Source organism: Sturnus vulgaris, chromosome W, assembly GCF_052056855.1.
Source record: "Sturnus vulgaris isolate bStuVul1 chromosome W, bStuVul1.hap1, whole genome shotgun sequence".
NCBI classification, from domain to species: Eukaryota; Metazoa; Chordata; class Aves; order Passeriformes; family Sturnidae; genus Sturnus; species Sturnus vulgaris.
In genome coordinates, this window is record NC_142282.1 from 38,068,650 (window position 1) to 38,091,557 (window position 22,908).

Below are 22,908 nucleotides of genomic sequence, written 5' to 3' on the forward strand. Positions count from 1 at the left end.
TTTTAATAAGTTCTGGTCCACATCCAACAAAACAGATCTGGGATTTAACTGCAGGTGGAAACCTCATGTGGGAGCTGGAAATGCAAATATTGTGATTCTTGTGGTGAGGCACCTATTGTTGGAGAACCATTAGGCCCAGGAAGCGAGCTGTGTTTCAACCCACCAATTGATGGTGAAAAGTGGGAAGGCCCCTTTGCCAACAGGACCTGGGCTTTGAAAGGGCATTGGATTTGTGACCAACATGCCTATGGCAGGCTACCTCCATACTGGTCAGGGATATGTTATGTAGGGTATATTAGACCATTGTTCTTTCTGCTACCACAAGTTCAGGGAAATCAGTTAGGGATCAAGATATATGATGATCCAATTAGAGAAAAGCGGTAAATTGATGCAGCCCTGGCTGGAGGGAGCACCCAAAAGTGGGTAAAAGATGAATGGCCACCTGAGCAAATCAAACAACACTATGGACCAGCCACATGGAATCTTAATGAATTACGATCAGGTGCCAGAGAACCCATTTATAATTTAAATCGGATAATTAGGGGTTGAGTTTGAGCGGCGTGGGATCCGAAACAGAAAACCCCACACTCTGTGATCCATGTGACAAAAAGCCTTTATTGAGTTCTGACCTCGTTTTTTATACCCCTTTCAATGTTCCCGGGCAAGTGTCTGTGATTGGTTCCCAGGCCGGGCTGCCCAGCCCTCTGACCAATAGCTGTCTGCAGCCAGGGCTGGAACTCATTGGATTAAATCCTTTTCTGTCTCTAATCCTGTCCTATCTCTGTTCTTTGGGGGCTGGCCTTTTCAGCCAGGCTACTCATCCAATCAGTAGTCAGATTAACTGCCCAGTACAGGCCAGCCTATACTGTGACAATTCCCCGTTTCTTTTTTATTAATTTGAAGAAAAATTTTGAAACACAAATGTGCAGCTTGTTCTCTGTAATCTTGCCTGCAAGGGCCCTTTGCATGCAAAATTACATTAACAGCATCTATTCGATTGGAATGGGGTTTTACCTAGCTTAATAAATTTGGCTTTTAGGATAGTGATGAGTTCCACATAGCAGAAGCTGCAGGGCTTTTGTTCAGGGGCAGTCAGGCGAATTAAACACTTTTGGTTTCACATATAACAATGTAACTGTTTAACATAGAAATATAACTTAACTCTATAACCATAAAACTTTAAAGAACTTTTCTTTTGAAATTATAACTTAACATTCAGTTTTAGAACTGTGCAAAACTCCAACTTGATAAAACAATTTGTAAACATTAAAACATTTTGTAAACAAACAACTCTGTTATTTCAGTGTCCCATAAGTCTGTGAGGTAGGTGCAATTTCTATCATTTAATTTCTCAGCCAATGATACATGAGCTTTTAAGGTCTAATAGATGAACTGGGATTCTCACTCAGGCACTTTGCCTGCTTAACAGGCTGGCTGGGTTTTAACTTGTATCTTTTAGAAAAGTTGCAATATTTACTGCCATCAATCCTTTAAATTTAAATTTTTGTTATTGAATTTTATAAGCTTAGTATTCCAAATTATTGATGTGCTTGATGTATCATTGGAGTTGTGTTGTTTTTATTTAGAAAACTGTTAACATGATTTTCAGCTTGACATGTTACAGGCTCAATGCTTAATAACTACAGAGTTACAATTCAACATTAAACAAAAACCACTTAGTTCTAAATCATTAACATTTTTTGAAAACAAGAAACCATTTAACTTAAAACCATTTCAAATAAAAACATATGTTCTTCCTTTATTCCTTACTCCCCTTTCTTTGTTTTATTTAAAAAACAATACACTAGATAACTTGAAACTGTTTCAATTAGGAACACGTGTATTTTCTATCCTTTCTCCCCCTTTTTGTTTTTAGAATTCAAAACAAGAAGAAAAACATACACTCTTAAATTATTTCTATGTGGTGAGAGTAATAATTACTGATATGTTGTAATCTAATTTTAGTGTTTAATACTGTTGAAGAGTTTTCCTTTAAATTATAACTTAGAAGAATCTTTTCTGGATAAGGTTCTTCATGTTTATCCCAAAGGAAGGAATTTTAGCTTTAGCAAGGCTAAATTCTATAATCAAGATGATTTCTTTCTCTTTTAAACTCAGAAATATCTGGATTTTATAATTTTCTCTCCTTGTCAGTCAAATTCCAATTTGGCCACAATTGAAAGAGACTGAGAAGACTTTGATGATACACATTTCCTTTTGCTTAGTTAAAATCCCAACATGGCCGGAGTTGAGACCTTACACTAGGCAAAATTCTTTATTATATTTTAAAACAAACCTTTAATAAATTTTAAACATTGTAAACTGAAGTGATAAGAGGGATATATTTTAGAAATTTTGCAACTGTGATTTGCCAATGAAACACCTTTTACTAAACTGATCCATAGAAATTTGTTTTGTAGAACTTAGAGTAAGCAAGATTTTTAATTCTTAAGATAGCTGATTGAGTATGATGCTATTGCAATGTATATGAATAAAGTTAGCAAACATTCAACTGTGAACTTTAATACACACTTTAAAATTTGTAGACTATATTTGCAACTTTGAAAAAATATTCCTTTAGCAACTGTAAGAAAACAGGTTAACAAGGCAAATATCAACTTAGTAAAACTTGCAAGATATGCAGGCTTTGCTAAAATTAAGTTGAAGGTGGATAAAGCAGCTGTTGAGTTTTGTTGAAGGTGAACATTGCTGGTTACACTGCCACGATTGGTGTGGCTAGGTTTTTTAATTTTCATTTTTACTGTTCTGGTTTTCCCACCTCTATTATAGGATGATTTGAGATTACCTGGTCTTCTAGCCTTCTTCTGTAAGGCAGGTCTCTTGGGACAGCTTGCCTTCCGGTGGCTTTGTTGTCTGTGATTGAGGCTTTCTGCTCTCAGCCTCACTGCTGCTGCAATAGAATCAGCTAACCTCTGTATGTTAGTTGATGTTGTCTCAAGTTTAGCACATGCATTAATTATTTCTTCCAAGGATGGATTTTCTTTGGGTATTGCATTTATGAGTTTTTTGCAGTCTTCATTTGCATTATCTCTTGCTAATTGTAACAATACTAGATTTTTTGCATCATTATTATCTACTTCCTTTTCTATGGTATCTTGCAATTGCTCTATGAACTGTGTATATGGTTCATTTGGGTTTTGTTTTATGTTTCTGTATCCTAGGGTTGTCTCGGACATGTTTGTAACTTTATTTAGGGCTCTCATTCCTAATTCTTTTGCCTGGTTTAATACCACAGAATTTAAGCATGCTTGTGTTTGAGGATCTTCCATGGGACACACTCCCAACAACTGGGGAACTCCCACCCCAAAGCATGGATCTTGCTGTGATAATCTCGAGTTTTGCAACTCTTGTTCCTCTGCATATATTCTCCAGGTCGATTCAAATATCATATACTGTAGTGGAGTACAGAGTAACTTTGCAATTTGCTTCATATCATAAGGTGTTAACTCACTATCAGTTACGAGTTTAAGCATATTTATCACAGCAGGGGATCCCAACCCATGCTTAGCAGCTAACTGGCGTAGCTCTAAAATGATTTGCTAATTGAAAGGTACATGTTGATTAGGTGTTGTCCCATTACTAACTGGGAAAGCCTCAACTGTGCCATCCCCCCATTGCTGGCTGCCTGGTGTTGTTGAACTCACTGGCACAGAAATTAATACAGCAGTTTCTATATCCCCACATTCTATCGCTTTTTGTTTTACCTCTGACCAGAAGATTACTGGGTCTCTGGAGGAGACGACATCTGATTTAAACATTAATGGGGCTGGAGCTGGTGTCTGAGGGTTGGCTGTCGAGGTGCAGCTTGTGTTCTTTTACGGGATGTGTTGGCTGTTTCTTTGTGCAGAGACCTCTTTGAGCTGTTCTGTGCTTGGCTCCTGGTGTGGAGAAACTGTAGGTGCTGTATCTCCAGCAGGATCGGGGCTGATTCTCGGTTCTGGAGTAGTTTTCGGGGGTTTGGTGCTGGCACTTGTTGGTTCCGATGCACTTCCGGGTTTTTCTTGTGTTGCTCCTGGTGTGACGTCATCGCGGCGTGCTTCGGCTCGGGGGTCGGTGGGGGTTTCCATGGCGACTTGGGGCGGCGCCACGCCCTCTGGAGACTGGGCTGGGGCCGGGGCCCCGCCTGCCGGAGGCTGGACCGAAGCTGGAGGTGCCACCCACCAAGGCGTGGTTGGAACGGGAGGCGTGACCCACCAGGGCGGAGCTTGAGGCAAAAGTACATCCCACGAGGGAGGCTGTGTTTCCTTTCTCCCTCCCCCAGCCATGCGGCTGCCGCCATTTTGGGATAGTTCTCTGATGTCTCCCGCGGCAGTTTGGGGCGTTTTTAGAGTCTCTGGGCTGGCAACTGAGGAATTATTGGCCAGCAAAGTCTCTCTGCATGGAGTAAGTACTTTTTCTTCCATGCTTTCGCTGGATAAATCAGCTTTTATCTCTTTTATCAGCTTTAAGATAGTTTTCCAAGGCTTTAAAGCGCTAATTGCATTTTTATCATTTTTTAAGGCAGCATTTAGTATTTCTTCTCCAGTTTTAGTCCAATAGTCTATATTTAATGCAGTTTCTACAGTCGGTTCTACCCCCTTTTCTTTTGTCCATAGTATTAAATCAAAAAGCAATTCTTTTTCATATTCAATTTCCCACTCCTCCAAAAACTCTGTCCATACCTCTATAAATGGATGCGTGTTTGTAGAAAAGAAGCTCCCCATTGTTTTCTTGTAGCTTTTCGGCTGAAGTTTTCCTCCATCTCTAGGACGCTCTGGCTGTGGTCCAATCCTGTCGCCTCTCTTTTTGGGCGTCTTTCTCGTCTCTCGGACGTATTCCTGACTCTGGCCAGTGTTCCCCCTGCCTCTATGGACAGATTTTCTGACTCTAGGCCAGACTTCCCCTGGCTCTCGGCCAGTATCCCCCGTTTCAAGGACGGCCCTGGCTCTCAGCCAGTGTCCACCGTCTCAAGGACGGTCTGTCTCCCCCGCTCGCGGTGGTATGGCTATGCCAGATCACGTCGGGGTCACCAGATGTTGAGTTTGAGCGCCGTGGGATCCAAGACAGAAAACCCCACACTCTGTGATCTATGTGACAAAAAGCCTTTATTGAGTTCTGACCTCGTTTTTTATACCCCTTTCAATGTTCCCGGGCAAGCGTCTGTGATTGGTTCCCAGGCCGGGGTGCCCAGCCCTCTGACCAATAGCTCTCTGCAGCTAGGGCCGGAACTCATTGGATTAAATCCTTTTCTGTCTCTAATCCTGTCCTATCTCTGTTCTTTGGGGGCTGGCCTTTTCAGCCAGGCTATTCATCCAATCAGTAGTCAGATTAACTGCCCAGTACAGGCCAGCCTATACTGTGACAATTAGGTTACAAGCTGTCTTTGAAATAATAACCAACCAGACAGCTACAGCCCTTGACCTTCTTGCTGACCAATCCACTCAGATGAGGAATGCAATATTTCAATATCGGATGGTATTAGATCATCTATTAGCAAAAGAAGGGCGAGTGTGTGGCAAATTAAATTACTCAAACTGCTGTTTGCAAATAGATGACAATGGAAAAGTGGTGAAACAATTAACAATGGGAATAAGAAAGTTATCTCATGTACCAGTCCAAAGGTGTAAAAGATGAGAATGGGAAATGTTTTTGTGGTTACCTGGTGAACTATGGGTTAAATGAATGCTTTTTTCCCCTCTTATATGCTGTAGCAACTCCCATCTTTTTACCATGTATGATCCCTTGCTTAGTGCAACTTCTTCAACGTGATCAAGGGGATGCAGGTAGTAGCCATGCCTACAGATCCAGAAATGGCTACAAAAGGACAGAAAATAATGTCACTGCAAATAATTGCAAAACTAAAAAGGACCCAGGAACAGAAAGTTAAGTCAATGAAAACTAAGGTTTGTAAAGACAATTATTGAGAAAATAAAAAGAGGAGGGATTGAAGGGATTGAAAGGAATGAGAAGGAGGTGTCTTTACAAATAAACTGTGGGCCTGATGGTAGATAAGGCCAGATACGGAGAGGTGAAAGAAGCAATGGGGGGAACCATAAATTCCATAGGAATTCCACTAATTGACACAGACTGTTACTCACTCAAGACTGTGCTAAATCTCTGGATTTAGAGAAAAAAGAACAGAGATACAAGGAAAAAGAAAAAGGGGGGATGGGAGTGTGTATTAGAAGGGGGTTTTAGATATTAGGCATTTTGTGGAATCTGCACCTCTCACATACCTCAGCCAATGGGGAAAGAGAGAGGGAAAATGCGGCCGGGAAATTAGGATAAAAAGGAGGCTGTGTCCCCTAAACATTTTGAGAGACCCTATTCACCATGGGGAATGCCCCATGGCCTCTCCCTTTATTTGAATAAAGTTACAGGACTCCTCTGTCTCCTTTTTGGACATAAACCTCTGGTGTTTGTGGATTAATTTTCCTGACACTAGTACTGCCTGCTCCATTTCTTCAAGTTTTCAGGAGACAGGGAAAAGGAGAAAACTCTTGAGTCTTCAGCAAGATATTTGGGCTCACACGTGTGATAATTTTCCATAATGTTAATGAAGATTGAAAATGTGTGTTGATTTGGCACGGCCTGAATTTTTGGTAGCGGGAGAGGGCCACAGATGTGGCTTCTGTGAGAAGCTGCTAGCAGCTTCCACCGTGTCTGACAGAGCCAATCTCTGGTGGCTCTGAAGATGGACATGCAACTGGCCCAATTAGAAAGGTTGGTAACCTCTCTGTGACGACATATTTAAGAAGAAAATCAAAACAGTGCACGTGCAGTTTTTTCCATGGGTGGAGTGGTGCTGCCACCATCTCTGTGCAGCCCATGGCAAGCCTTGCCTGCCTGGCCGCCCGTAGCCAGCCGTGCTGCGGGCAGAAGGGCAGGGGTGGTGGCTTCTCCTTCGCAACGCCCCACATGAAAAGAGGTGTTAAATAGCGCCAGTGCCGTGGCAGCTGCCACTGCCCATGTGATGGTTGCAGGTCCACATGGCCAGCAGCGGAATACATGGTGAGCGATTCCCCGACGTGGAACCTAGATGAAATCAATGTCTCGGTGCTGTGGGATGCTGCAAAAATCTTTGAATTAGTAGAGTTTATTGACAACGGTACCTACGGGCAGCAGTTTTTCTTCTAAATAGGGAAGAGGAGGAAGTGAAGACATGTAAGAGAGAACAAGATGGCGGCACGAAGGTCAGTGGAGAAGGAGGGGGAGGAGGTGCTCCAGGCATTGGAGCTGAAATTCTTCTGCAAGCCGTGGTGAGGACCATGGTGAAACAAACTGACCCCCTGTAATCCGTGAAGTCCACGGGGGATGCAGAGATCCACTTGCAGCCCGTGGGAAAAGTACTCACGTCAGAGCAAGTGGATGCCAGAAGGGGCTGTGATCCAGTAGGAGACCCGAATAGAGAGAGAGGGCCCCCACTTCCAGAGACAGGGAGAGAAACCCCTTGCTTCCAAAGTAGAACAACTTATCTTTAAAATATTACACCCTGTGGACGAGTGACCCACGCCACAACAGTTTTGGAAAGACTGTTTGCCTGTGAGAGGGACCCCACGGCATAGCAGAAAAAAGACTCCTCTCCCTGAGCAAACAGAAAATCTCAAGTGACAAACTGACAAAAACCCCTATGCCGTCTCTCCGCGTAGTTGGTGGGAAAGAGGGAGGGGCTGGGGGAGAGGAGAAAGGTGTTTTAAAGGCTTATTTTACTTCTCATTATCCTCCTCTGACTCTGTTAATAATAAATTTACTTTATACCTTTAAATTTGAACCTGTTTTGCCTCTTAGAGTGTTTTTCTCCCAGTCCTTATCTCAATTCATGAGCCCTTTGTTAATTTTTTTCCCCCTCTCCTCTGCCCAGCTGAGAGCAAGAGAGTGAAGTAACGACTTTCCTGAGTGCCTGGCATTTAGCCGGTGTCAAACCACGACAAAATGCTTCTTTCCAAATCCATCGGTATCACATGATTTTTCCCAGCACTTCAGAACAATCTAGAGACTGAGGGTGCTTTCTCCCTGGAGACCTGGAAAGTGATGGACTGAATTCTAAAAATGAACTCTGCTGTGACAACAACAGCTTAACCTTAACTTTGAAGTCTGCATGACTTTCCATAGGAGTTCTACTTGAGCATGATCTAACAGTCCAATTTATAAACGTTTAGAAATCTCAATTCACACACATACACAAAAAATAGAGTTCTATTCATTTCTGCCAAATATCAACAATTTTCATTTTTCTGTGTGAATGAGAGCATCTGTATCAAGGGAAGAGGGGAAACAGGTTCAGATTCAGTCCAGAAGAACACAGGCTACCGTTATTCAAGAAAGGTAATAGAAGGGATACCCTGATTACTCCATCACCAAAGTAAAAGTATCCTAGTGGACATAGCCCTCCTACCTTGTGACAGGCATCTTTCAAGAAATACCAGGCTGTGACAGAATACCCAACAAAAGGGAATTAAATACATCTTACTAGCAACCTTGGAGAATTTTGGTTGTAATTGTTTGAGTAATATAAGGAAGTGCCAGTAAAACTTCAGGAATTGGATATTTGTACATTTAAAAAGCATTTATGCCTGTAGCAGTACGAGAGAGACAGAGAGGTCTATTTTCTCAATAAAAGTAAAAAAAAAAATGTAGCTTTACCATGTGAACTGTTATCAAAAAGTCTCTTCAGTGTCACCTGATTGTTAATCTAACAGTAAATTGCATTAGGGAAATGTGGAACGCTTATGTTGTCTAGAAACAAAAAATTTAATCATGTTGTATGCTTCTATTTTAATTATATAGAAGAAATTAACTCTATCACAGCCAAAACCAGGACAACCATGAAGTAACAAACTGTTTATGCATAAAGTGGGCAATTTATACATTGTAAATTATTATTATAATAGGGTGATACTATCTTTTAAGCTCTTCCCTCCTCTACCTCTTCAAAAGTGTATTTCACAACTGGAACAGTAGTCAGAGAAATACCTGTTCTAGACTGAGATAACAAGGAGTTACATTTTTCTTACCAGTCTTCCAAACTGAATCAGCATTACACAAGCTTAGGGAGTCAGTAATGAATATTTCATAATCTCCCAAGTGTGATGTTTTTAACAACATTACAAGCACGACAACAATGAACCAAAATGAGAATACACAGATTTGGAGCAGTCACCATACTTGGCTCCAACATCATTACTGTTCTTCATCTGGCTTTTCTCCTGGGAAAAGGAGAGAGGTGAAGGAAGCATTGTTTGTGTTTTTATCCTCTTTTCTTGGAATGATAATGTAGGCTAAGAATCATGATTTGAAAATACCTGGCTTAATTTGGTTGTTATTATAATATTAAGTCACAATAAATATAATAGCTCCTGAATAACAGGATAACTAATATGCTAACTAATAATACAGAATAATTAATAAAAACCCTAATTGTCCTTATTATTATACTAATAATAACACTAATAGCTAATAATACAGAATAACTAACAGCAATCACTTAAAATCTATTTGAAGAAAGTATTTTAACATTTTCAATTTTTCACAAAGCTGCACAGCAGCCAGTTATTTTTTTGTCCAAATACTGCAGCTATGCCATTCTGGAGACTTTTGTCTGTCAAATGCAGAGCTGTTTCATAGAATATAAAAATGAATCTGTTTTGCTAATAGCTTTAGAATGCAAGGGTAAAAGTATGTTCAAAATTATGCATGTGCCGTCACACAGCAGGAGAACTCACTTGGCGATACTGCGGCAGGGAAGCAGGGGAGGCTGGCGGCCGCCCTCCCTGCAGCACAGGTTGCTCTGAGCCAGGTCCAGCCCAGGAAAGGGTGCCCCGGATAATATGCAACGTGTGGTGCTGTCTGCGGTGCTGAAAAGGAGGCGGAGGACACACACTCCAACCTCACCCCTTATATACTGAAAGTGCTTCTGTTCCTCTACTGCTTATAAACGAAAAAAGAAGAGAAGAGAAGAGAAGAGAAGAGAAGAGAAGAGAAGAGAAGAGAAGAGAAGAGAAGAGAAGAGAAGAGAAGAGAAGAGAAGAGAAGAGAAGAGAAGAGAAGAGAAGAGAAGAGAAGAGAGAAGACACTAGTGAGAAAAAAACAAAAAAAGCTGATTTTGGTCAACAGACATTTTATATCACCAGGTGCTTCTACATATAAAATCTGCAAGTACTACTACTTTCGTCTTATTTCTCAGCATATTTTAGCTCACTTTTTGCAGGAAAATCTACTTTTCATTCAGGTAGGTTTGCTTCTATCAGACTATGAAACATACGACACTACAAGCAAAATACATTGCCATTCTGTTCTGTACAACAAAATTTATTGTCTTGATGAATTCTTGAACATTTACACTATACTTACAGATAAAGTCTAAGTACCTTTCAGAGAAGAATAAGAAAGGAAGGATTAAATTTGAACAAGGTCAGCAAACAGCGGGTACTCCAGGACACAATCACCCATCTATGGGCATGATTCTACAGACGCAATTCAAAAAATATTCCACTGCACGGAGCATGATATTTTCCCAAATTAAAGGCAAGTATCCCTTCAGAAAACAGTTTTAAAGATTATTCAAAGACCATTACATTATTGGGCTTATGCAGTATTTTCTTTCACTTGGAGTAGTGTCTTGAGGTGACTGTATGATGCCTATATCCCCTAAATCGTCTGTTCTGTTGGTGTTGAATATTAAATTCTGCAACTTTAAGACTGGTTCCAGGAGTGAAGGGGGGGGGAAGAAGAAGTGCAGAGTTTGTTATCAGAGACTGCACTGGCTCCCCCGCATTCCTGCACTCGGACTGTGTTGTCTGCGGTAGACAGCGAGAGAGAGCTCTCCTTTGCTCTTAGTTAGTTTTCCTGGCTAGCTGAAGCAGAGAAGCCCCCTGGATTGTTTTTTTTTTTTTTCCTTTTTCTGTTTTCCTGGAACTGTTTGAACCTGCTCTGGACTGAAAACCCAGAAGAACACCGGGAGCTCACACCTGTGGCCCACCGGGCCTGGCCTGGGCTGCAGCATTCCCCAGCACAGGAGGGACTAAGAACAGACTGAGTGAGCCGGGCAGCCCACGGAAAGAACTCTTCTAAATCTGTCATCTCTTCGGAACGACGAGAGGTTTTGCTGTTTGGTATTGTTCATTGTTGTGCTGGGAAGTGTGTTGCCTGTTGAATAAACAGTTTTCTTTTTTTCTACTTCTCTCCAATTTTTTTTCTTTTTTCCAAAGGTTTCCTCCCAAATTTGTCCTAAACCAGGACCAGTAGGTTCTGTGCATTTCTAAGCTAAAATATTTTAAACATAGGTTTTGTTTTCAGATTTAAGGTGTAACAAATTTAGCACCATAGATGGATATCGATATTTCTCAGTGTGTTTTTCATCTTATTTTTTAGAAAGTCAAGTGTGCATATATAAACATACTGTGCTGAAATTAAAAATCTATCAGATATCTAACATATTAAGGGTGGCGCAATGGCCTTTCCTTCCAATAGTGTCCTTGAAAACAAAACTTTCCTTCATTTTCAAGATGAATGACAGAGCCCTTTGGAGCTGCAGATTACTCCAAGCCCTGACATGAGTACTGCAGGCTACAGTAGCTCTCAGACAAAACCATAGAGTAGCACTGTTTAACAAAAAGATATGCTTGTATTCTATACTGTCAGGCAGCGTTGAAAACTACATTAGTCTTGATTAAGTTACGTAATTGCACAACTCCTTCTATATAGTCTCATACATAAAGGAGTTCTTTTCAATGATCAATTAAAAAAATTAGAAATACAACTGAAGTTTTTTAAAAGATTGATTTTTCTGATCCATAACAAACCTCTGAAAGAATGAAAATGTGTATCCAATTAGCTGGAAAAAATATGCAAATGTTGAAGTAACTATCTACTGTAAGCTTATGCATACAGAAACCTATGACTATTTGGTTATGTTGTGTTTTGTTTTCTATTTAAAGTTTCTTGAAAACACATAGAATAATTCAAATACTTACAGAAGTTGGGTTTTTTCAACTTTGTTCTTAGTGCCTCGAGCACCACTTATAGCAAGGTACACTGGAAAACAAGGCTCCCACATTGCAGCAGGCACATTTATTTATTTTTACACAAATAAAAGGAACCTCTTCATCAGTATTCCAATAGTTTGTAGTGATACTCTGTCACCAGACATTTACTTATTGAGTACAATAATATTAAACAGCTGTCCATCTTTACTATCAATGCAAAGAAACTGGGTTCTGAGACAGAAATAGTATTTTTCATATATGTATGGACTGCAGAACAGGATCCCATTTGGCAAAGAGTCTTCAGTAGTGCAATACTTCTCTAACAGTAGTCTAAGGAGGAGACTATGGTGTCCTTTCATATTAGAACTATAGCATAGAAGAAGGGTACTATACAATTCTCAATTTCTCTTTTTTGCTAATTGCTACTGCTGAAAAAAACATTCTTGCCCTTGAAAACGGTCATTTCTGCCTGTAACCCAAGGTATCTCTAATTAGACATAGCAAAAACGCCAATGTATCTACAAATAAGGTATTTTTCACCTCAAAACTTTGAAAACTCTCTCTTACACGTTTCTATTTAACTGAAACGTCAAATCGTAATTTCTTAATTAAAAAAATACCACTGAAATTGGAACTAAGTACCTGGGTGTCTTGGGGTGACTTTATGATGCTTCTATCCCCAATCGTCTGTTCTGTTGGTGTTGAATAGTGAGTTCTGCAGCTTTAAGACTGGTTCCAGGAGTGAAGGGGGAGAGAAGAGGTTCAGAGTTTGTTATCAGACAGCACTTGCTCCCCAGCATGCTTCACACAGACTGTGTTGTCTGCAGTGGACATCAGGAGAGAGCTCTCCTCTGCTTTTGGTTAGTTTTTCTGGCTAGCTGAGGCAAAGAAGCTCCCTGGACTGTGCTTTTTTGTTGGTTTTTTTTTTTTCTTGGAATTGTTAGAACCTGCTCTGGACTGAAAACCCAGAGGAGAACCGGGAGCTCACACCTGTGGGTCACCAGGCCTGGCCTGTGCTGCAGCATTTCCCAGTGCCAGAGGGACTGAGAACAGAGCCAGGCTGCAATCCACGAAATTGACTCTTCTTAATTTGTCATCTCTTCGGAGCAGCGAGAGGTTTTGCTGTTTAGTATTGTTCATTTTTGTGCTGGGAAGTGCTTTTCCTGTTAAATAAACAGTTTTTTTCCACTTCTCTCCAAGGAAATATTTCCCCAAACCAGTTGTGGGAGGTACTGGTTGAACCTGTTTCCTAGAGAGACCCCATTCAGAGGTTTCCTCCCAAATTTGCCCTAAACCAGGACACTGGGTGAAGTACTAAGGCCTGAACAACAGGCAGGCTCTGAGCCAAAGTCGACCTCTAGATGAACCTTCCAACCAAATGTTTTATATATATATATATATATGCTCGCAAATGAAGTATTGTTATATGTGTCCATTTATTGATAAAGCGTGTATTTACTTTTCCATATCTAGAAACCAGACAAGACCACATCTGGCCTAATTAGGGGGGGTACAGGATCAAAGACAACTCCCTTGGTTCCTCCTGAGCCCTGGCCAGGCTTTGGGAGAAAGCCAACAGGAGAATGAAATTAGAAGTTCTGTCAGCTTGTTTGTTTAACGGTATAAAAGCTGGGCTACTGTCACAGCAAAGTGGGGGAGCCTCATGGCCTGCAAGGTGGATGCACTGCAGAATTTCCCAGTTACTGGGCGTGGTTCTCCAGTCCTCCGGTGTGACAGCTTCCCCCACAGTTGATTATTTGCGGATTTGGACGATGGTAAAGTATTAGGGTAACTGGTGATGTATCTTTCTTAATCACTATAGGCAATCTTTTGTAGCAATTATTATGTGCGTTGCTTAGTTTACCCTTTTGTGATTCTTTGCAATTTTGCATTATAGCAAATTACACTATTCCTTAAGTTGGTGTCTGTGTCTGTGACCCTACCCACAGGCAAAATACTGGGACAGGACATGTGACAGTATTTTTAGACTTGCTCTACAGCTTTGATCATTTACCTCCCTTTACCTTTAGCCCTACCTGTCTTGACAGCTTTCCTCTGTCACATTTCCTGGTGACTGTAATTTCTATGGCATTAAATAAAACAAATCCGACATAAGGTTTCCCCCTCTTTTTAAATATTCTAGTGTATGCTAGCATCTGAAACAGCACAGTGAAGATAACATACCTAGAAGTTACTGATGCCTCTTTCCTAATAACTAGCCCTGCTATCCAGAGAAAATTCACAGCATGACATTTAGTCACTTGGAAATAAGGCTGTTGCCCTACATCTGCTACAGAAAACTGCAGGTATGTCGTAAAGTGTGCTATAACCTCAGAATGAAGTGATCCCACTAGCATAATCACAGGTAATAGTCCCTATCAAGCAATGCAATCTTATTTCTCTCCAGGGATGAAATACGTTCAATGAACTTCAGGAAGCATTAAGTGATTCTTTTCGGTTTCTGAATCAGCAGGAAACAAAAAGTACTTACCACAATAAAGCCTTTAGAAAAACTGACTCTGTAATCACAAATATGTAAACACTCAGCAATTCATAAAGTTAATTAATTACCTGAATTTCCCTTGCATGGTATCCAATAATGAGCCCAAGCAAGATAATCGTGGAGAGGCTAATAAGGCATTTTAGAGCGAGGGAATACAGAGACTCCTGCAACAGAAAGACACCACTGTCCATCAGAGACCCACACACGCGGAATCGTTCCCGACCCGCCGGGCTCCCTAGCCCCAGTGCCAGCAGCGGAGCCCGAACTGGGAGGGGAGGGAGGATCGCTTCGCCTCAGTGTCGGGGCCGGAGGGTGCCTCACGGCGGGGCCAGGGAAAGGGGACGCCTCTCCTGAAGGTTGCAGAGCCGCGGGGTGAGCATCTCGTCTCAGGGCGGAGGACCAGCAGGCCCCACACGGCGGTGCCGGGGGGGTCGGGCACCTGTCACCTCTCCTCGGGGCGAGGAACGCTTCAGGGCAGGACCGGGCGAGGGCTGAACGGTCCCGCCGCGCAAGGATCTGAACGGCTGACAGGAGAGTGCAGCTGCCTGCGGAGCCGCCTTCCCGTAAGCGGGAACCGACATGGAGCCCACAGAAGGGGCGGGAGGGCCGGGGGTTGGGCTGCGTCGACCGCGCCAAGAGCGAGAGGAAGGCGGTCCGACAGCGTGGCAGGTACCTTCGTGTAGGCGCCCCAGGACAGCTCCGTCTCGATCACCATGACTACAATGCCGAACATGCCGAAGATGAGAGCGTAGTCGCTGAGGCGCTTGCGCTTCTCGAAGAGCGCCCGGCGGTGCCCCAGCTTGTAGCCGATGTTCTGGTTCTTCTTGTTGGACTTGCCCCCGTCGTTGTTCGTGCCGCCGGAGCCGTAGGGCGCCAGGTTGTTGGGAGTTGTTGTGCTTGGGCTTGGAGACCACGGTCTCCGGAGCAGCGGCGAGCGGCGGCTGGAGCGGCTGAGACTAGGAGTCAAGCTCGTGCAGGTTCCTGCGGGATGAACTCAGGTTGCTGAGCGGTCGCATGATGCCGCCGTTGTACCTGCAGCTGCTCATGGTTATTTCGGCGAAGGGATTGCTCTCCCGACGCTGCTGGTAGTGATGATGGTGGGTGCTGCTGCTGCTGCTGATACTGCTGCTGGGACTAGCTGCTTGCTGCTGCTGCAGGCTACGGCATTGCTAGTACTGGGGGTACTGGTGGTGCTGCCTGGACGAGCCGGCATGGCTGGAGGGGGTGAGCTCGCTGACGTTCAACTGGCTACTCTGCTGGGAGGAGGCAGAAGTGGAGAGAGTCGAGGAGTGAGTCCTCAGGGCACCCGAGAGAAGCGAAGAAGGGCAGAGCAGCGAAGGCAGGTTATCCCTCGCTGCTGCCACAGCGGCTCCATAGTAGGTGAAGTTGTTGCACTTGTTATAAATGAGAGACAAAAGTCTCGATATTCAGCAAAATTTTGGATTGCTTTATTTGATATAGAAAGAGCAAGCAGCGCGCTGGGGAACGCGAGGGGTCACCGCCCACTCCACGCTCCACCGAACCTTGGTTTGCAGTCCCTTCTTATACTGTGGTTTCTCATTGTAATCAATAATTTTTGGGGTTTTTTTTTGCTGTCATAATTTTGCTAGGTAAGCAGTGGTGGTCGAATAAACATCCTTACACAAATTCACAAAGCCTTTGGGTGATAATCAGTCACAGATAGCCATCTGGTCCTTGTAGATAACCACCAGAGAAGTTCTGGAAGTCTGGTCCTTGAGATAGGCAACATTGATCAGACAAAGGCAGGAAGGGCTTTTTGGGAAGTTCGATTTCGCAAACTGGTAGCCGATACAACTTATTTGAAAAACATAACATAATGTAATGTAACATAACACAACATAACATAACAAGGTGTTTTTAAACAGAATTATTCAATCATATAATTTCTTTTATCTAGTGTCCATGCTTCACTTCAGAGCTTAGCATTCTGGTTTATGCAAACCTCAATGCTTTTGTGATTAACACGAATCTTCTATCAATTGTCACAATTTCCCCACTTTTCTTTTTTTATCCTATTGATTCGTGTTCTGGTTTCAAATTTTGTCAGTACTTCTTGTACTGCCATTAATTTTGTTGCCTTCTCAGGGTCTATTGGTATTGTAGCAACTTGCATTCCTTGAACCACCGACTGGATTAGTCGAATGAAGCATGGAACAAGACAAGGGATGAACAGTAGTCCTAATAATGCACATGTTAACATAAATCCTAATTTCTTCCACCAAGCTCCCCCCAACAGGTTATTCCACCAATTATCATTAAGCATAGAGTTCCAGGTTTGTACAGGTACATGGGCTATTCGTTTTATTTCTTCTGCAATTTTAATAATTACTTCACCATTATCATCAATTTCTAAGCAGCATTCAGAATTATTAAACTTCCCACACACTCCCCCTTCTTCAGCTAACAGATAGTTTAGAGCCAGTCGGTTTTGATATACTGCTGCTCTAGTTTGGGTAAGTTGTTTAGCTATCAATTCCATTGCTCGGGCTGTCCGGTTTGAAGTAATTTCTACCACGGCTTGTAGTCTGATAATTATATTTAACATATAAATTGGAGTGCGATAGCCCCAGCTCCCATCTTGAGCCCAGGTAGCTGGTCCATAATATTCAATAATTCGTTCTGGGGGCCATTCATCATCCTTCTAGACTTGTGTTCCCCCTATGTCTGTGCTCCTTTTATTTCGATACAGAGTTTCATACAAGGGAACTCCTAACACTCTATTACCCTTTTCCTTTGGTAATGTAAAAAGCGCAGGCTGGATAATCCCTAGAGTACATGTCCCTCTCCATCTTTTTGATAGGGTATTATAAGCTTTTTTCCCACAGATCCAAAATATTCAATCTGGGGCTTTCCAGCTTAGTTTAACTGATTCAGGTTGTTACCAATAGGTCCTTACACTTTTTACTTCTTCATATGGGTTGGCTCTATTTTTATTATACCAGCATAGTCCTGTAAAATTGTTCTTTATACAATTACCTTTACTTAACTTTCCCCAATATCCTTCTGGAGCTTTGGGCCACCAAGACTGATTGCTTGCATTTGTAATCAGGATAGTCTTACAGGGGGTGTGCCCCACATATTGGGTAAAGTTAGTTCCCTGACGTGTTATACATACCTCTCCTATTACCTCATGATTTAGAATCCACCCTTCAGGTCTATTGACTCCCCTCAATATTTCCGTTTGATTCCACTGTAACAACTGCTCTGGGCCCAATCCCTCCCCCCTCCATGGCCATTGTTCAGTCATTTGCATTCCTCCACAGATCGAACAGTGAGTTAAGTTTAGTTCAGTAGTGATTTCTTTAATTAATTCTACAAATAAATTTGTTCCCGAGGTGGGTAAGTCCTATTTGCTGAGTTGTTGTTTTATTTTCTCATACAAGTTAAAATTTCCCCCATGGTTTGTTTTTGTTCCTTTGAACACCTTAGTTATATTTTTTATCAATTCTTCCTTGTAGTGATCTTGCACTCCTCCCTGATCTGAATATCCCCACATACCTTCTTTTGTGAAGCAGAGGTGTGTCTCTCCTACTGGACAACTTTGGTATGCTGATGGAGCCCACCCTCCTTTTCCCAAATTGGTGGCTACCCAGTAACTTCTTCCCATAATAGTGCAAGTTTCTAAGTTGTGTTTATTATAGCAGGCCGAATTGATATGTGTATGGAAGGCAAGGGTGGATACTGTGTGTCTGCCATACTTAATTGTCTGGTAACACTTGGAACAAGCATCAGCACTATTTCCTTTTATCATCATTAGCAATAGGATGACTCCCATGACCATTTTCACCCCTCTGCCTCCCTCAAGGCCTACGGGGTTGCTGCCAGTAGCCGAGGTTTGTTTAATCTTCTCGGCAGCAGGGAATATGTCCTGGGGTCTCCCACATCGTCTTTCTCTTTTGGTAGTGTTTCTTAATTTTGTCCCAGTTTTTAGCTTTAACATTCCAGTACGAGGTACAGCAGTAACAGCAGGGTATACACAACCCTTCTGACACTTTCTTGTCAATACCTCTGTTCTGGTTTTCCTGGCTTTTTTTTTTTTTTTTTCCCTTATTCCTCCCACCAGTTATGATCATCAATTTCGATTTCTCCTTGTGCTGATAGGGTATTAATACTTTAATAGTTTCCTTACATTCATTTCTTCTACACTGGACACATAATGCGAATGGGGGATACCCACCATAGGAATAACACCACAACAACTCAGTACTATATGGACAACTTTTCTTGATGAACGGGCTACACCCGGGTTTGGGACAGGTGACTTTCAGTCCTGATTAGGAGACCTTTGAGACAAATTGATCCGATATTGACATTAAGTCTTCTGAATTCGCACTTTGAGGTCTCCAGGCTCAGATGTCACTGTCCAACTTGTAGTAGGAGGGGTTACAGGACCCTTGACGCTACTCACATGTGTCCATCCCTTTTCAGCTGTCCTCACAGCTGTTTCAGTCATTAACAGAACTAAATACGGTCCTTCCCATTTTGGAGCTAGATTTTCTTCTTTCCATACTTTAATTAACACATGTTGTCCTGGCTTAATTTTATGTATGGCAAATCCTAGAGGGACAGTTTGAGCTAAAAGCCCCTTCTCTCTTAATTCGTCCAAGTTTTTGCTGATTGTTATTATGTAATTCTGAAGAGAAGGGTCCTGAACTAAGGTCGGATCAAGGCGTACTCCTTTAGGGTAAGGCATACCATACAGCATTTCATATGGTGAAATCCCTGTTTTTGAATTTGGCATTGTTCGTATATTAGACAGGGCTAGTGGGAGGCACTTTGTCCATGGCATTTTAGACTCAATCATTAATTTTGACAGCTGTTGTTTTAATGTTTGATTCATCCTTTCAACCCTCCCAGAACTCTGAGGGTGCCAAGGTGTGTGATACTCCCAGCTGATGCCCAGCGCTGAGGTCAGTAACTTAAGCATCTTTGATGTAAAGTGCGTCCCCTGGTCTGAGTCTATTGCTCGAACCAGGCCATACCTTGGTATTATGTGTTCCAACAATATTTTGGCTACCACTTGTGATGTGGCTCTAGTTGCAGGGTATGCCTCTACCCAGTGGGTTAATTGGTCTACTATCACTGGTAAGTATTTCCACCTTCCTATTTTTGGTAATTCTGTAAAATCTACTTGTATTCTTTCAAAGGGTCTGTAAGCAGTTCTCCGTCCTCCTGATGGACCTTGTCGCATACCTTTTTGTGTTGGTTTAAAAGTAAAACCAGTGCGAGACTCCAAGTCAGTAATACAATTTAATAGGAGAAAAGAGAAAAAATAAAATACATGCAATAATATAAAAGAAACAACCACCAACACAGTCAGAAATACAACCTGACACCCTGTCAGTCAGGGTGTTGGTAGCAGTCCATATAAATGGTGGCTGCAGTCCTCCTGGATGACAGATGTGGTTCCGTTGAAGCAGTGCTCCTGTAGAAGGCGCAGTTTTCCTCCAAAGATCCAGCGATGATGTGGAAAAGGTCCGACTTTCCTCTGGGATCCAGTAGAAAGGTCTCCCCTCGGGTCCCAAACCCCAGTTTTTTATCTAGGTAGGAAAGGCTTGGCTCCTGCCCCTGGTTGGGGCATCTCCCAATGGGATGATGTAATTTTATCAGTCACACAATAGGACTTAATGGCCCATCAACGGAATACATCTTCTGGAGGAAGGATGGGTTGTGAATAGATAACGATGATCATCCCCCTGATTTTATCAGATGGCACATCAGCAGAGGATATCTCCCACAGAGATAAGGATCACCACCCCTCCCACATTTTAACAGATGGTGATAGAATACACATTTTTGCATTGTACCCCAGGACATAATCCACCCCTTATTCTATTACCATCTACATCACACCCAAACCAATACCCTCTTACAGATATATAATACAAAATGAAACCTTACATACAGTTCTCACTAAAAATTAGGTCTCCTTGCGGTACACAACGGGTTTCCCCATCTTTCTGCATTACCCACCAAGTGCAACCAGGTCCTTGAGCAAAAACAATCCCACGGATTGGTTTGCCTTTGCCTGTGGTGGGATTAATCCAAACAGTCTTTCCTGAAATACCTTTCATGTGTACCACAGGGACCTTGTCCCCATCCACTCTCTGCAGGGGTTCAGAGTGGGCAGGACCAGCTCGATTGATGGACCCTCGGGTGTTAACCATCCAGGTGGCTTTGGCCAAGTTCATTTCCCAGTTTCTGAAGGTTCCACCACCAAGTGCTTTTAAAGTAGTCTTAAGGAGTCCATTACACCGTTCAACTTTCCCGGCAGCTGGCGCATGGTGAGGAATATGATATATCCATTCAATACAATGTTCTTTGGCCCAGGTGTTGATAAGGCCGTTCTTGAAATGGGTCCCATTTTCTGATTCAATTTTCTCAGGGGTACCATGCCTCCAAAGGACTTGTTTTTCTAGGCCCAAGATGGTGTTCCGGGCAGTGGCATGAGGCACAGGGTAGGTCTCTAACCATCCTGTAGTTGCTTCCACCATGGTCAGTACGTAGCATTTGCCCTGGCGGGTTTGGGGAAGGGTGATGTAGTCAATTTGCCAGGATTCCCCATACTTGTACTTCGACCATCATCCACCATACCACAGAGGGTTCACCCGCTTGGCCTGTTTGATTGCGGCACAGGTCTCGCAGTCGTGGATGACTTGTGAGATACTGTCCATGGTAAGGTCCACCCCTCGGTCACGGGCCCATCGGTACGTTGCATCTCTCCCCTGATGACCAGAGGCATCATGGGCCCAACGAGCTAGGAATGATTCTACCTTGTGCTGCCAGTCTAGATCCACCTGTGATACTTTCACTTTGGCAGCTCGGTCCACCTGCTCTTTGTTGTGATGTTCTTCATTAGCCCGGCTTTTGGGTACATGTGCATCCACGTGTCGAACCTTTATGGTCAATTTCTCTACTCGGGCAGCAATGTCCTGCCAAATCTCAGCTGCCCAGATGGGTTTCCCTCTGCGTTGCCAGTTGGCCTTTTTCCAGCGATCCAGCCATCCCCACAGAGCATTAGCTACCATCCATGAGTTAGTGCAGAGATAGAGCCTTGGCCACTTCTCTAGTTCAGCAATATCCAAAGCCAACTGGATGGCTTTTAGCTCTGCGACCTGACTCGATCCACCTTGTCCCTTGGTAGCTTGTGCAACTTGTCGTGTGGGGCTCCATACTGCAGCTTTCCATTTCCGGTTAGTGCCTACAATTCGGCAGGAACCATCAGTGAAGAGGGCATATCGTCTTTCAGTTTCCGGTAGCTCATTATATGGTGGGGCTTCCTCAGCACGTGCCACTTGCTCCTCTTCTTCTTCAGAAGACAATCCAAAAGTCTCACCTTCAGGCCAGTTTGTAATTATTTCCAGACTCCCAGGGCGATTTGGATTCCCAATACGGGCGCGCTGAGTGATGAGAGCAATCCACTTGCTCCATGTGGTGTCAGTGGCGTGATGTGTGGAAGGCACATTTCCCTTGAACATCCAGCCCAGCACTGGTAGTCGGGGTGCATGGAGGAGTTGTGTTTCTGTGCCAATCACCTCTGAGGCAGCTTGAACTCCTTCATAGGCGGCCAAGATCTCCTTCTCTGTGGGAGTGTAGTTGGCTTCAGATCCTTTGTAGCTTCTGCTCCAGAATCCCAGTGGTCGACCCCGAGTCTCACCAGGCACCTTCTTCCACAGGCTCCAAGACAAACCATGGTTCCCGGCTGCAGAGTAGAGCACGTTCTTCACATCTGGTCCCGTCCTGACTGGGCCAAGGGCTACTGCATGAGCAATCTCTTGCTTGATCTGGGCGAAGGCTTGCTGCTGCTCAGGGCCCCAGTGGAAATCGTTCTTCTTGCAGGTAACCAGGTAGAGAGGGCTCACAATCTGACTGTACTCAGGAATGTGCATTCTCCAAAAGTCTATGGCACCTAGGAAGGCTTGTGTTGCCTTCTTGTTGGTAGGTGGAGACATAGCGGTGATCTTATTAATTACCTCTGTTGCGATCTGACGACGTCCATCTTGCCACTTGACTCCTAGAAACTGAATTTCCTGAGCTGGTCCCTTAACTTTACTTCGCTTAATGGCAAAACCATCTTTCAGCAGAATCTGGATAATCTTCTCTCCTTTCTCGAAGACTTCCCCTGCTGTGCTGCCCCATACAATGATGTCATCGATATACTGTAGATGTTCGGGGGCCTCACCCTTCTCCAGTGCAGCCTGGATCAGTCCATGACAGATGGTGGGACTGTGCTTCCACCCCTGGGGCAGACGATTCCAGGTGTACTGCACGCCCCTCCAGGTGAAAGCAAACTGAGGCCTGCATTCTGCTGCCAGAGGAATGGAGAAAAATGCATTGGCGATATCGATAGTGGCATACCACTTTGCTGCCTTGGACTCCAGCTCGTACTGGAGTTCCAGC

At 43.2% G+C, this 22,908-nt stretch overlaps 1 long non-coding RNA gene across 1 annotated transcript; it reads right to left on the reverse strand.

Annotated features, from left to right (window-relative positions):
* Positions 1 to 595: 595 nt before the first annotated feature.
* On the reverse strand, positions 596 to 21,557 carry LOC148220125 (uncharacterized). Its single transcript, XR_015799160.1, has 2 exons — positions 15,161 to 21,557; positions 596 to 14,651 (listed from the first exon to the last, which is right to left on the reverse strand). It is a non-coding gene; the product is annotated as an uncharacterized LOC148220125 (long non-coding RNA).
* Positions 21,558 to 22,908: the final 1,351 nt, after the last annotated feature.